Source organism: Lissotriton vulgaris, chromosome 8, assembly GCF_964263255.1.
Source record: "Lissotriton vulgaris chromosome 8, aLisVul1.2, whole genome shotgun sequence".
NCBI lineage: Eukaryota > Metazoa > Chordata > Amphibia > Caudata > Salamandridae > Lissotriton > Lissotriton vulgaris.
The window spans coordinates 586,463,913-586,478,665 of NC_141696.1; positions in this window are offsets into that span (position 1 = coordinate 586,463,913).

A 14,753-nucleotide genomic window follows, 5' to 3' on the forward strand; every position below is an offset into this window, starting at 1 on the left:
CCTGAGTGTGGGAGCAGAGAGCAGAACAAAAAACGTTTGTGGTCGTTCAATAGCAAAAGCACTACCAAGCACAGAAAACCCCTCCAAATTGGGGTTGATAAAACCACCTGTGCTGTTTTGAATGACCACTACATTTGAAGCAACATGCAAATTGTTTGCTTTGATCCAGCAAAGAGTAGTGACCTCAGTAAGAGTGAAGTTGGTATTTTGAAACCAATGCGTTGCCATATTTGAGCATCAAGTTTAAATCTTTGAGCTGGAGCAATAGGCTGTGATGGCTTGTATTCCACTCTCCCTTCAACATAGTCTTACCTGTTTGTACATCATAGTTTGGCTCATTGAGCCAACAGCTGCTCTTAATTCTACTTGGAATTTCAATCTCTTTGACCAAGAATGTTTGACATGCTTGAACAGTAATTTGAGCTGCCTATGAGACATGGTCCCAGAAAACTAAAGCCTTCTGCATCTCTATTTCACATCTTCTTGACTGTCAAAATCTGCTAGCTCAACATGCCCTATTTTGAAGGAACTGAAATATTTTTTGTCTAATAATGTACCAGACTTACTTTGACCCTTGCAACTTATGCCAGTGGCTGTGCTTGTTGGGATTTTCTCCCAAGACACATTGAATTGTTTTACACTCTTTTCGCCTGATTTTCTTTCCGGGGGCTTTAACATGATTATATCTTTTGAATCTTTTAACTCATGTGTTTGATTCTTTGTGTTTGTCTTATTGAATGTTATCTTTTAATTTTAATACCAGTGCTCTCTCACCCAAGGTTATTGGTCAGGATTCACACCAAAATGTAGCATAGAGAAAGCAAGTATTCAAGTTTGTCACAGTGTCTACCAGAGCACCAGTACTGGCTTCCTTTGTCAATTCATCTTCCTAGATCTCACTGGCACATTTGAAAATATACTGCCCTGCTGAACGCTCTTTCCACATGAATGTGCTTCCATGACATCTTCTCACAGTGAATAACTTCCTTCCTGAGCAACACATGTGAACTCATCTGGATGAATTGCTCAAGATGTGAGAGTATCCATGCGATCACTGGTCTACCTAAGCCACCCTACTTTCACCGGCCATCTTTAATCTCTGGCTGGAATTTCTGCTACGCAAAACATGGAGGTTCACCAACACAAGCAAGAGATTCAGTTCCATTTTAGATTCTTTTCTATTAACAACTCAAGTTGTCTGAAACACTGCTTTCCCACAAAGTTTGAACATCAAAGGTCTCTTTGATCCTCAATACATTGAAAACAAAGATTCATTCCAGCCAAGTACCACAGAGAAGCACAACTTCAAAATTGGCGCTCAGCAAAGAAATGTGAATGATTCACTCCACAACTGTTAGACAATTCTAAGTCCTTCAGATTCCACATTGACTTCCACCTGAGGCTCCTGAAGCATGCTTCCCATGCAACTGTTTGCTTCATTAACTGGATTGAGAAAGTATGAGTAGATCATTGCTCCATTTAAGTAATTTACAAGTTAAACGTTGCACCCTCTAACACACCTGTACCGTCCAACACACCACCCTATATTACAACCAGAATAATAGCTGTAAAATCATTGGGCCCAATTCACAAAGGCAATCTGAGACAAAAGTCTAACTTATGACTTTTGGTATTAACAGAGGTCGTTTACGAGTCGCATCTTTGCGTCTGCAGTCAGGCCAGAATCTCCGGCTTTGATGGTATTCCCTGCACCTGGGCTGTACTCTCTGGCTCGGGCCAGATGAAGTCCTGGCACCATTTGTAGTGACTCTTACAGAAACGTCTTCCAAGGACCATTGACTAGAAAGATAAGGTCCCACACACTCTGTCTCACTAATACAGGGTTGTAAGGACTCTGAACTTGACGAATGCAAAGCTTGCATCGTTCTTCTCAATCTAAAGCTATAGGACTATAACTTGCTTTAGCCTTTGAGCTAACTCCTCCTTGGTCCACTCAAACTTACTATCCTGATTGTTAAACTTATCAACTAATCCCCTATGTCTATCTTCTACTTGATCTACAAATGCCTTTTCTATGTCTGTTAATATGCAGTTCTGGTTATGTCTATGCACGTAAGTGGTGTCTAGTGTTAAGGTGGCTGTGAAGCATTTTCGCATTCTCTCTTCCTGCTTATAATAATCGTATTTGTTCAGATGTTTATAAACAGGTATTTCAGAGAGTACACAAAAAACACAGGAGATAGAAAGGGATTTTCACGAATTGGAAGTGAATACTCCCTATCCCCCTTTAGACAAAGTAAACAAACAGTGGGAGGAGTACACCTAGGGGACAGCTCAATGCCTCTGCAGTACTGGGAGAGGTGCACAGGAAGGGAAATTCTCCTTTCTTAAGAAGACCCCTCACTCACCAACCTAGTTGGGGAGATGCTTCATCATTGGGGTCCCACCGAATAGCCAAGTGCTATCCAGGTGTGCTACAACACCTGATTACAGTGGAGCAGGTTTTTTTTTGTTGTGCAAGTCAGTGAAAGGTGGTTTAAAATTGGCCAGAATTCACTCACTAAAATATTTTATTCTGGAGCAACTGGACAATATTAAAAATGATGGTAAGATGACGTTCTTGGTTAAATTGACCTTCGGTAATTTTATAGTGAAAAAATGTGCATAAAAAGTGCATAAAAAAGGTCTACATGTTTCAACCTGAAGATGATAGTATCAGGTTTTCGTAAAGACCAGTGAACGTGACCCGGGCGGTATACACTCGCTAAGGTGTACCTTGTCCTTGATCACTATAACCTAACCATGTACACATGGTCAGGCGTCCTTTCATCCAATTCGTCGAAAGGAGAAATTCTGAAAAGACAAACATATAATCACAAGCAAACACAATCTAGTCTAGTCTATAGACGGTTAAGTGCTCATTCAATTCACAATTATGTGTATAAAGAGCGTGAGAAATACATACATCACGAAGTGTGCCTCCATAATGTAAGAGGCAGTAAATGGTAATAAACACACAATCACTCGAGTGACAAAATCAGTCACTAAGGAATAAAATACACCCACTGCTAGCATTCAATGTGGTGGATGTCTGTGCACTCAGTGACACCGTAAAGTGCATATGCATCGATGCATCAATTAACACACAGGATATCAATAGAGCCCCTGTGTATGTATTATAACACCACTTTCATCATTCATTCGAAGTGGGTGTCTACGCTCTCATTCAAATCGGTGAGGGTGCAAGAACAAATGCATGCATGCCAGATATGAGAGCGTTGTGCTCATGGTGCCTAGGATCATAGTTGAAGGAAAAAGGTTGCTTACTAAAGACGCGATGTTGCGTGCCTCTTGGGAGTCGGGGTCGTGGTGCTTGCTCAGTTTCACAATCAAAATAAACGAGCCTAATGAGTAAAACGAAATAACAAACTTATGTGGCAAATATTTTAAAAGGGGATTACTGCGGAGCCCACCCACATCAGGTTAGTGCACTTACTGTGTGGAGCCAGTCACCGGCTGCAGCGCCTTCCCTAAAGACCCGCTGCAGCTCCACGAGGATCACTGCAGCGGAGCGCCTCACTGGTTAAGTGTGAGACGCTTCTGGGTGTGCGATCAGGAGGTGTGGTGGTGTGGTCACATGACCAATGTCAGCACGCTGAGTGGGGCATGGTACGAGTGTTTCCTGGGGTGGAACAGGACTGTCGGTCTTTTGTGCGTCCGTCTCTAAGAAGTTAAGGAAGAATAAAGCTATTGGATAAAAGAACCCCTACCCAGCCCAGTGCGTGTGGGAAGCCTGCTGGAGGTATGCAATTAATATAAAATGGCCAGTCCCTGCATGGTGACAGATGACTGCCCACAATCGAATGAAAGTTGCACACAACTCGGGGAAAACTGGGGTAGAACTGGAGGTTGTTCACAGAAACGGCTCAATACCGCTATGTGTCATACATTCATCTTTGAACAGAAGCGCGGCCTGAGTCTTTTGAGTGTGATGTTTGTATTGGTAATAGATTTAATATTGCAAAACCCCATAACATATATTCACTGTTGTCTCTTTGTGAATATTAAGGTGACAAGGTGCGACTCTAGGGGTCAACAGGCCAAATAGGATTTCATTTATGTAGGACTGAGTCCCACAGGATATTTTCATTTAATCCCTCTTTGTGGGTGGATAACCTATAAATCCACTGTTGTTCCTATTCAAACAGGCGTTGTTGAATCCTTGTTCCCGTTTTTATCTGTTCGATAATGGTCCATCTCATGTCGTTGGGTGTGTTATTTTTTGGGGAGAAAATGCTCAGTGAGTTTAGTTGTAGTTCTTTTGCACCTGATTGTGCTGCCGTGCTCACATGTTATCTGTTTAACTTTTCTGCAGGTCATACCCACATACTGTAGGTTACAAGGACACTTAAAATGGACACAGAGAGGCAACACAAATATTACAACAATGCACAGATGCACAGTGGGTGAATCAATCCGTACTTTTCAGTGATTTGAGGTATATCCTTTTTACTGGTGTAAAATGATCGGACAAAGCAGCCAAAATACAGCCAACGCGTTTCGCCTCGATGGGGCTTCCTCAGGGCAATAATCAGAATCCTCCAATCTTATAGTGGTCACTGACGTAAAACAATCACTATATCTTACACTTTGCACCAATGCATAACATTTCTTCAGTTGCCAATAGTGATCAATTTATCCACACTTAATTAGTCCACAGTTGCTTAAAACACATGAAATCCTCAGACTATGTGGTGAAATCCAAGTTCAAATTTCTCGTGTTCACTATGATAGGTGACACTCCAAGAATTAAGAGTTACTTCGTATTCGGCGGCGCCTCTCGACCTACCACCAGCCTTCGAACATCCAACAGAAAACTTACGCCATTAAAAAGGATATATCTTACATCACTGAAGAGTCTGGATTGATTCGCCCACTGTGCATTTGTTCATTTTTGTAATATTTGTGTTGCCTCTCTGTGTGCATTTTAAGTGTATTATATTTGTGTGGTCCTGAGGCAGTGGACCAGTGAGGTGGGCAACCGTAACTTAGAAGTACATTTACAATTTGTGTATAGCAAGGTGGTGCAGCTTTTATCCCTTACTGCCTATCTCTCTGTTTATGGAGGTTTCAAGGACACTTTATCAAGTAGACAACGTTGGTGCGGTTACAATTTGTGTGAGCTCATTGACTCCACACTTTCCCTTATTCAAGTGCTAGTGTTTTAGTATTGTTGGTCAAGTGGCAAACACTACAGTTGCCACACTGATAGTGCCCAATGATGTTCGGTAGACCCCATGCATTCAGTGCAGTTGGTGTAGTTCCTTGCCTGGTTTCCTTGGGGCGTGTGTTCACTAGGGAGTCCTTCAAACTCCTTGCTTTCTTGAAGGAGAATAATGGTGTCTCTCAATGTAGATTGCCTGTATTGATAATGGACCAGTGTTTGTTGATAGATCTGGTCATTTGATTGGAAGCTGTACTATATGTTATTACACATGTAGGAGGCAGTAAATGGTAGTATTCACACAATCACTTGAGTGACAAAATCAGTCACTAAGGAATAAAATACACCCACTGCTAGCATTCAATGTGGTGGGTGTCTGTGCACTTAGTGACGCTGTAAAGTGCATATACATTGATGCATCAATTAACACACGGGGATATCATTAGAGCCCGGGGTATGTATTTCAACACCACTTTCATCATTCATTCGAAGTGGGTGTCTATGCTCTCATTCAAATCGGTGAGGGCGCAAGAACAAATGCATGCATGCCAGATATGAGAGCGCAGAATCAATGGGGGCACATCTCTAAGCAGGATTTTTCTTTGCAACAGTGAGGGGAAAATTCCATATTTTTATACCTTTTTATACCTTGCCCAAAATGCATAAGAACAAGAGCCCCTCACCGGGCAGGCCCATTGTGTCGGGTATAGGTTCTCTACTAGAACCTTTGTCAGGTTTTTGTGACTTCTGTCTAAAAACTCTGGTATAGAACACCACTACCTACCTACAGGATACAAATTGTCTCCTGAAACTACTCAAAGGACATCACAGTGGATGAAAGCACAATTCTGGTGAGCTTGGACATAGAAAACCTTTACACCAGCATCCGACAGGAGGACACCCTGGAAGTTGTGAAGAACGTCCTGAACGAAACAACCTGGACACATAGGACACCTAAGGGCTTCATCCTGGAATGGGCCAGGCTGGCCTTGAAGAGAAATTACTTTCAGTTCGAGGGAGCCCTCTATCTCCAGATGGAGTGCACTTCGATGGGGAGCACATTCGCTCCTAGCGTGGCAGGATTATATGTCTTTGAGTTTGAAAAAAGATTCAAACTGATGGAAAAGAATCCCTTCTCCTCCAACATTGCCTTTTGGAAAAGGTACATCGACGACGTCCTTGCCATCTTTCAGCGAGTGATCGAGACCTTAGCACACTTCATCGTATGGATCAACACCTGTGATCAAAACTTGAGGTTCACTCATATTATGGACCCTGATACAATGATATTCCTTGATGTGGTAATCACCAAGGAAAATGGCCGTCTAGAGACCGAAACACACCACAAACCCAGTGCAAAGAACAACCTACTCAGATTCAAGAGTTTTCATCCGAGACCTCTCAGGGAGAATTTGCCCTATGGACAATATTTGAGATTGAGTCGTAATTGTAGTAAAATCACAGATTACCGCAGTGAAGCAACAGACCTCACTAAAAAACTTTTAGACAGAGGTTAACCCCAAAAAATCCTCAACAAATGCCCCAAAAAAGCACACAACCAACCTAGGGAGGACAAAATACAGAAGGATGAGGAAATTCACTTACATGTGTAATGACATATAGTACAGCCTCCAATCAAATGACCAGATCTATCAACAAACACTGGTCCATTATCAATACAGGCAATCTACATTGGGAGAAACCATTATTCTCCTTCAATTAAGCAAGGAGTTTTAAGGACTCCCTAGTGAACACACGCCCTAAGGAAACCAGGCAAGGAACAACACCAACTGTACTGAACGCATGGGGTCTACCGAACATCGTAGGGCACTGTCAGTGTGGCAATTGTAGTGTTTGCCACTTGACCTGCCATACAAAAACACTAGCAATTGAACCAGGGAGTCAACAAGCTCACAAAAGCAGTAACAGCACCAATGATGTCTACTTGATAAAGTGCCCTTGTAACCTACAGTATGTGGGTATGACCTGCAGAAAAGTTAAACAGAGAATATGTGAGCACCGCAGCACAATCAGGTGCAAAAGAACTACAACTAAATTCAGTGAGCACTTTCACCTAAAAAAATTCACACAACCAATGACATGAGATGGACCATTATCGAACAGATAAAAACAGGAACAAGGATTCAACAACGCCTGTTTGAAAAGAAACAACGGTGGATTTATAGGTTATCCACCCACAATAAGGGATTAAATGAAAATATTCAGTGGAACTCAGTCTTACCTAAATGAAATCCTATTCGGCCTGTTGACCCCTAGAGCCGCACCTTGTCACCTTAATATTCACATAGAGACAACAATGAATACACAATAGGGGGTTGTGCAATATTATATCCATTTCCAATACAAACATCACACTCCAAATGAAATCCAATCCAGCCTGTTGATCCCTGGAGTCGCACCTCGTCACCTTAATAGTCACAGAGACAACAGTGAATACATGTTAGGGGTTGTGCAAAATTATATCTATTACCAATACAAACATCACACTCCAAAGACTCAGGCCACACTTCTGTCCAAAGATGCATGTATGACATATAGCGGTATTGAGCAGTTTCTGTTAACAATCTCCAGTTCTACCCCAGTTTTGACCGAGTTGTGTGCAGCTTTCATTTGATTGTGGGCAGTCATCTGTCACCATGCAGGGACTGGCCATTTTTATATTAATTGCATACCTCATCCAGGCTTCACATATGCACTGGGCTGTGTAGGAGTTTGTTTATCCAATGCTTTATTGTTTTTTAATTTCTTAGAGACGGACGCACAAAAGACCGTTAGTCCTATTCTACCCCTTGGAACACTCGTACCACGCCCCACTCAGCCTGCTGACGTTGGTCATGTGACCACGTCACCCCGCCCCCTGTTCGGGCACCCGGAAGTGCCTCACACTTAACCAGCGAGTACGCTCCGCTGCGGAGATCCTGGGGGAGCTGCGGCGGGTCCTTATGCTAGGCGCAACAGCTGGTGCCTGGCTACACAGTAAGTACACTAACATGATGCTGGTGGGCTCCGCAGTAAATCCCTTTTAAAATACTCGCCACATAAGCTTGTTATTCCATTTTACTTGTTATGCTCGTTTATTTAGATCGTGAAACTGAGCAAGCACCACGACCCTGACTACCATGAGGCACACAACATCGCGTCTTTAGTAAGCAACCTTTTTCCTCCAACTATGAACCTAGGCACCATGAGCACAACCCTCTCATATCCGACATGCATGCATTTGTTCTTGCACCCTCACTTATTTGAATGAGAGCGTAGACACCCACTTCGAATGAATGATGAAAGTGGTGTTGAAACACATACCCACAGGTTCTATTGATATCCCCGTTTGTTAATTAATGCATCAATGCATATGCACTTTACAGCGTCACTGAGTGCACAGACACCCACCACATTAAATGCTAGCAGTGGGTGTATTTTATTCCTTAGTGACTGATTTTGTCACTCAAGTGATTGTGTGAATACTACCATTTACTGCTTCTTACATTATGAGGCACACTTCGTGAGGTGTGTATTTCTCTCATTCTTTATACACACAATTGGAGCTGAATGAGCACTTAACCTTCTAGACACTACATTACAGCTATGTATTTTGTTTGCTTGTGATTATATTTTTGTCTTTTCAGAAGTTCTCCTTTTGACGATTGGACGAAAGGACGCCTGACCGTGAGTACATGGTTAGGTTATAGTGATCAAGGGCAGGGTACACCTTAGCGAGTGTATACTGCCTTGGTCACGTTCACTGGTCCTGACGAAAACTTGGTACTATCATCCTCAGGTTGAAACATGTAGACCTTTTCATGCACTTGCTATGGACATTTGTTTACTATAAAGAAACCAAATGTCAATTTAACCAAGAACGGCATATTACCTACATTTTAAATATTGTCTATTTGCTCTAGAATAAAAAATGTTAGTGAGCTATATCTGGCCAATTTTTTAACCACCTTTCACTGACTTGCACAACAAAAAATAACCTGCTCCACTGTAATCAGGTGTCGTAGTACACCCGGGTAGCACTCCGCTATTGGGGTGGGACCCCAATGATAAAGCATGTCACCAACTAAGTTGGTGAGTGAGGGGTCTTCTTAAGAAAGGAGAATTTCCCTTCCTGTGCACCTCTCCCAGTAGTGCGGAGGCATTAAGCTGTCTCCTGGGTGTACTTCTGAGAGTACTACATCATCATTTGAGAAATAGTTCTCGTAGTGACCTTTCACATAAAACATGCTAAGGAGCAAACTACAATTACTTCCATATGTCAAGGGTAAGTGTGGTATCTAATCCCCTCCTCATCCGGCAGGCAATTGCATACACGTATACTAATCTCTCAATTTCATGGTGTTGACGTATTCATAAAGCAATTCAGCATAAGCGTACAGAGTATAATAACCTTTAGCCAAATCTACATGAAGAAAACGACTAGTTTGCTCTATTAAGCCTTTTTCAGATCCTAATGTACCCTCCTTTGAAGCAGCAATGGTTGGTGTGGATGTCCCATTTACCCCCATTCCATGTTCCTCAACCTTTTGTGCATCTACAATGGACTCGGTGAAGACTAAAGCTATTGCTATGATTACTCCTACAATGAGTGTACCCATAATACATCTGTGCCTATGATTCAAATTTCCAGACTCCATTTTAAAAGTGGCTCGAATTGCAGCCGTAAGAGGATTAACAGCAATTGTCCTTTTTCCACCTCTTATTCATGTGTAACAAACTCTTTCAGCACATTCTTTGAATCTCTGAAAGATGTTTAAGCTGTTTTTACACAATATATACACAGCTTGGAAGACTTCCCTAGCCCTCTTCCTTCTTCTAGATGGAGGTCCCTATTGTTGTATTCTCTCTTCCACTCGGCCCTAGGTTATCTTCTTTCAAGCAACTTATTTACAGTTCAAAACGTTCAATTTACATCCCTTATGAGATCAGAGCCGAATCTCCTCAATGACTTGTTGTAGCAATTCAGCTCTCAGTGCTGCAATCTCTTGAGGAGATTGTGGAGCTCCGAAGCTTGGGAATTCAATATCTCCCAGACTCAGAGTCCATAAGCCACTCAGCTTTGATGGAAAAGGTACAGTCAATGACAAAAGTTTATTAGCCTCAATTCCAGGAATTCTCAATAAGATCTTGACAAGCAGTATTGAAATTTTGGCCCTCATTCTCCTTGGCATTTGTAATCAGATTAGTCCATTTGGGAGATAAATATATCTGACACAGTACTCAACCTCTTCTGGACCTCCTAGCACTTTCTGTGGCTTGCTCTGGTTCACTCAAATCCGACTCTGAAGATTCACTTATCGGTGCAAGTTCTCTTTCAGATGCCAGTCTCAAATTCATCTTTCTCTGTCTCACAGGCCACATCTCATCTGCAGCATCTTTCTTCCTTAACTGCACATGACCAATTTCCACACCAGTCTCCTCTGCTGAGTCCGACTCTATACTACTCGCAATGTTACCATCTCCCTCAGGGTCTATACCAGGGTCTGCTTTAGCTTGACCCCCTTCAGCCTGATCTGGTGGCTCTCCAGTCTCTTCACAAACCTCCACAGCTTGGCTTACCATGTCCAGTTACCTCTCGGTCACAGCTGGAACTACTTCTGGGAGAGGAGCTGTGTCATCAGAGGGACCTGTAACTCGTCAGGTATGGGAAGCGTGAACCCAGTTTGGTACTCCTCCACACTTCACAGCAGTACTCTTCACCAGCATCACTTGATTTGGCCCACACCATCAAGAGTCAAGACCATTTTTCCTCACTTGCTTTGTGATGAGCACCCAATCCCCTGGGCTCAGGTTGTGGCAGAGGTCCTTTGAAGTCTGTGCAGTAGCAGCTTCAACATGATGAGACACAGAATGAACACAACAGGAAATCATTTACAGTAGTCAAGGATCAAGTCATCTGTGATATTAATCAATGCGGTTGCAGGCAAAGCAGGCAAGCACGTTGCTCTTCCCATTAAGATATCATGTGATGATAGCCCAGTTCTCCTGTCAGGAATGATAGTGCAAACTCATTAAAACCAAAAGCAATCCATCAGGCCATTTTAAAGAAGTTAAAGCACACGCATTAGTCAGCCTCGCCTTTAAAGTTCCGTCAATCTGCTCCACCATGCCAGATGACTCTGGCTTGTAACTACAATACAGTCTTTGAACCACACTCAAGGCGGTACACAACAACTACATGACTTTTTTAGGAAAGTATGTTCCTCTATCCAACTCCAATGTAGATGGAAATCTGAATCTAAGAATGAGTTCTGTGTGAAACTGTCACAACTTCTAGTTGGATATGCCTCCACCCATCGATAAAAGATTCACACAACCTCCAAGATGTATCTCAACCCACTACACAGAGGCATCTCAACAAAATCCATTTGAGTCCAATTGAAGGGACCTTTCGATCTGCCAATGCGTCTCAAAAAGCAACAACAGTCTTTTCCCCAGCATTTATTTGTTGCCACATAATTCACCGATGACATAGTGCTTCTGCAACCATGCAAAACCTTTGATTGAACCAAGTCTGTCTGAACAATCTCACCATTGCGTCTTTTCCTGTATGAGCTGCTCCGTGAATTTGCTATTGGGTTTAACAGACAATCAGGCAACACTGCCCTCCCACAACTGAAACCCATATTGTCTTTTTCTCCTTTCTCACAACCTGCATTGATCCAACCTGCTTGTTCCTGGTCTGTGGCATCCCTTTGCAAACTCCTGACTTCATCCCAAGTGTCTGCAACAGCTAACTTCTTGCTGAGTTCAGTCTTTTCTGTACTCTTGCCAATATATTCCCCATTGAAAATACATGCATGTGTTGCACAGAAATGAACAATTTGGTCTTCATATATGTTCCCTATTGTAACAAAGTTGTCTCCTCTTCCATGAGCTGAGCACTTAATGGCCACTTCCCTTGGAATTTGTAATGCTTCAAGCAGTTGCCTCACATACTCTCCGTTACAAATTGGAGAACCTGATGACGTTAAGAACCCTATCTGTGACCATAGCTGTCAGAAGTCATGATCTACACCGAAACCGTACTAGCTATCGGTATACATGGTGACTCAGATTTGTTCCGAAATTTGAAATGCACATGTCAGGGCAATGATATCAGTTGACTGTGCGGAGTATACTCTCTGTAAACAAGCAGCTTCCGCCACTCCAGAGATGGTACAGACAGCAATCGCTGTTCTCAAATTACATTCTGTGTCTCTTAGGCATGAACCTTCAACAAAAGGGACCTAATCTGAATCAGACAATGGCTCATCGACATTGTTTCGGCTTGGTGCAATACTGTGCAACATCCAAACAGTTGTGGTCTTCACAATTTTCCCTACCAGCATTTGGAACAGGTAACAAGGTAGCAGAATTTAACACAGAACAATGTTTCAGGGTCACATTCTCTTTTTTTTTTTTTTTTTGTGTTCAACTGTTTATTATACGTTTCATACAGTACACTACCGTTTGTGCCTACAACCCGGAGGCCGGCGGCAAAAGAAAGCGGGCATCGAGGAGATGCGTGGTGGATTGACACAACCTTGTTACCGACAGCCTGGAGGCCAGGTGGCGTTTGGTAGCAGTGTATGCCCCGCATTGTGTACCGTGTGCAATACAGATGTGGTGTATCGTCACAGATGAACTTTTTCATTTTCAGGAGTGCAATGAAGGAACATATTGATAAAATAGTCACATTTTCCCAGAAATAAAAAACCAAAAAAGAAAAACAAGGCAATGTAGCATGAAATGATGATTCAAAAGGTGTTGTTACAGTCTCATAGTTCGATAGTAGCATTGTCCAATTATGCTCAACCTGTAAAGCCATCATAAGAAGAGCGACCCCTGTCAGGGGACAACATCCACTGTGAGCCCCCAGGGCAGCGGACCCACCCCGCGCCACCAGCTGTGTGTATACGCAATGCAGTAGCCCATTCAACAAGGCAGTCAATCAGAAATGAAAAGGGAAAAGGGAGGGGACAGGAACGCAGCTATCAACTGTGTAGGTAGCAAACGGGCCGCGAAAACGGCCAGTAATACACTTCAACCAATACCCTCCAGAACCTGCTCAGGAGTAGGCGTAGTTTGAGTGCTCTCGATGGTACTAGCAATGTACGCACATATGGGCCCCAAATGTCAATCGGTCTGGATGTCGAGGGGCCCATTTCTGAGTATTCCGTGCTGTTGAGGTTGCAGTGTGCCATGCTTCTGAGCCAGGAGCTGTGTAGAGGGGGACGGTGGTCGCACCATCTCAGTGCCGCTTCTCGTTTTGCCAGATGAAAGCTGAGCGCCTCAATTCTACGCACCGCCCTGGGAAACTCTGCCACATAACCCAGCAGGGCGATCTCGGGTATTGGGGTCAGGGTTAAATGCAGTATGGAACCAAGGGTAGTGTGCACTTGGGACCAGTAGTCATGCAGCTTAGGACAGGTCCAAGAAAGGTGAGCAAAATCCGCGAATTGGCCACCGCATTTGGGACAGTTATGAGAACGTGAGGAGTCTATTCTGTGGAGTCGTGCTGGTGTGAAGTACAACCTACGCAGGAATTTGAAATGTAAGAGCTTGTGTTTGCTATTTATGGATACGTTTTTGGTCGCTTTGCAGCACCACAGCCATTGGTCATCGGAAATAGAGTGACCCAAATCGGCCTCCCAAACAGCACGGACAACCTGATCCTAGGAGGGAAGGAGATTACTGCACATACGGTAAAGTTTGGAAACCAGGTGGGTGCTAGCAGGGTGCTGAATGATAAAAGTGAGGGGTGTCATCTCCTCCGGGGGAAGGGAAACGTTGGGAAGGAAGCGCGCAGCAGGGATCGAAGTCTGGTGAGGACAAAAGAGTCCATGAACGACATTTCAGTAAATCTGGGATCCTATGTCAGCGTGAAGGGCTGCCCTTGTGGAAACAGATCTCCAATCGTGTCTACATTGAACTTGGATAACGTGCGGCGCACCACCGATTCCCCAGTAATCGGGAGCCAAGTGGCGTTTGGCAGTGGAAGGGCCTGGGAATATAATTGTGGGAGGTCAACCAATCGGCGCAGTCTCCCCCACGCCCAGCACATAGACGAAACTGTTTGGATGTCTTTAGGATCCCTCGGGAAGCCCGACTGGAGTGTGGTGGACAAAGAACCCGGCAATACCAAGTCGGCCTCTAGTTTGAGATACGAGACCTTGGCGTCAGGGTGAAACCATGTATGTGCATACGAGCACTGCGCCACCAGAAAGTAAAGGTAAAAGTCAGGGACGCCCATCCCACCCCCGTCGTATGGGAGAGTGAGCACCCTCCATGCCACCCGCGGGGTCTTGCCGCCCCACACCAGTGTCAGAAGCAGGGAGCGCAGTTGCGTGAAAAAAGTCTTAGTGAGGGGTATAGCTATATTGTTGAATAGGTACAGAAACCAAGGCAAGACATTCATTTTGATAATAGCGACCCGCCCCGCCATGGACAGTGGGAATCTATTCCAACGTTCAATTTGCCCCTCCAGGGCCGTCAGTGCGGTGCCGTAATTCAGTCGAAGTATGGCGTCCGTCTCCAAATGTATATGGACACCTAAGTATTTCAC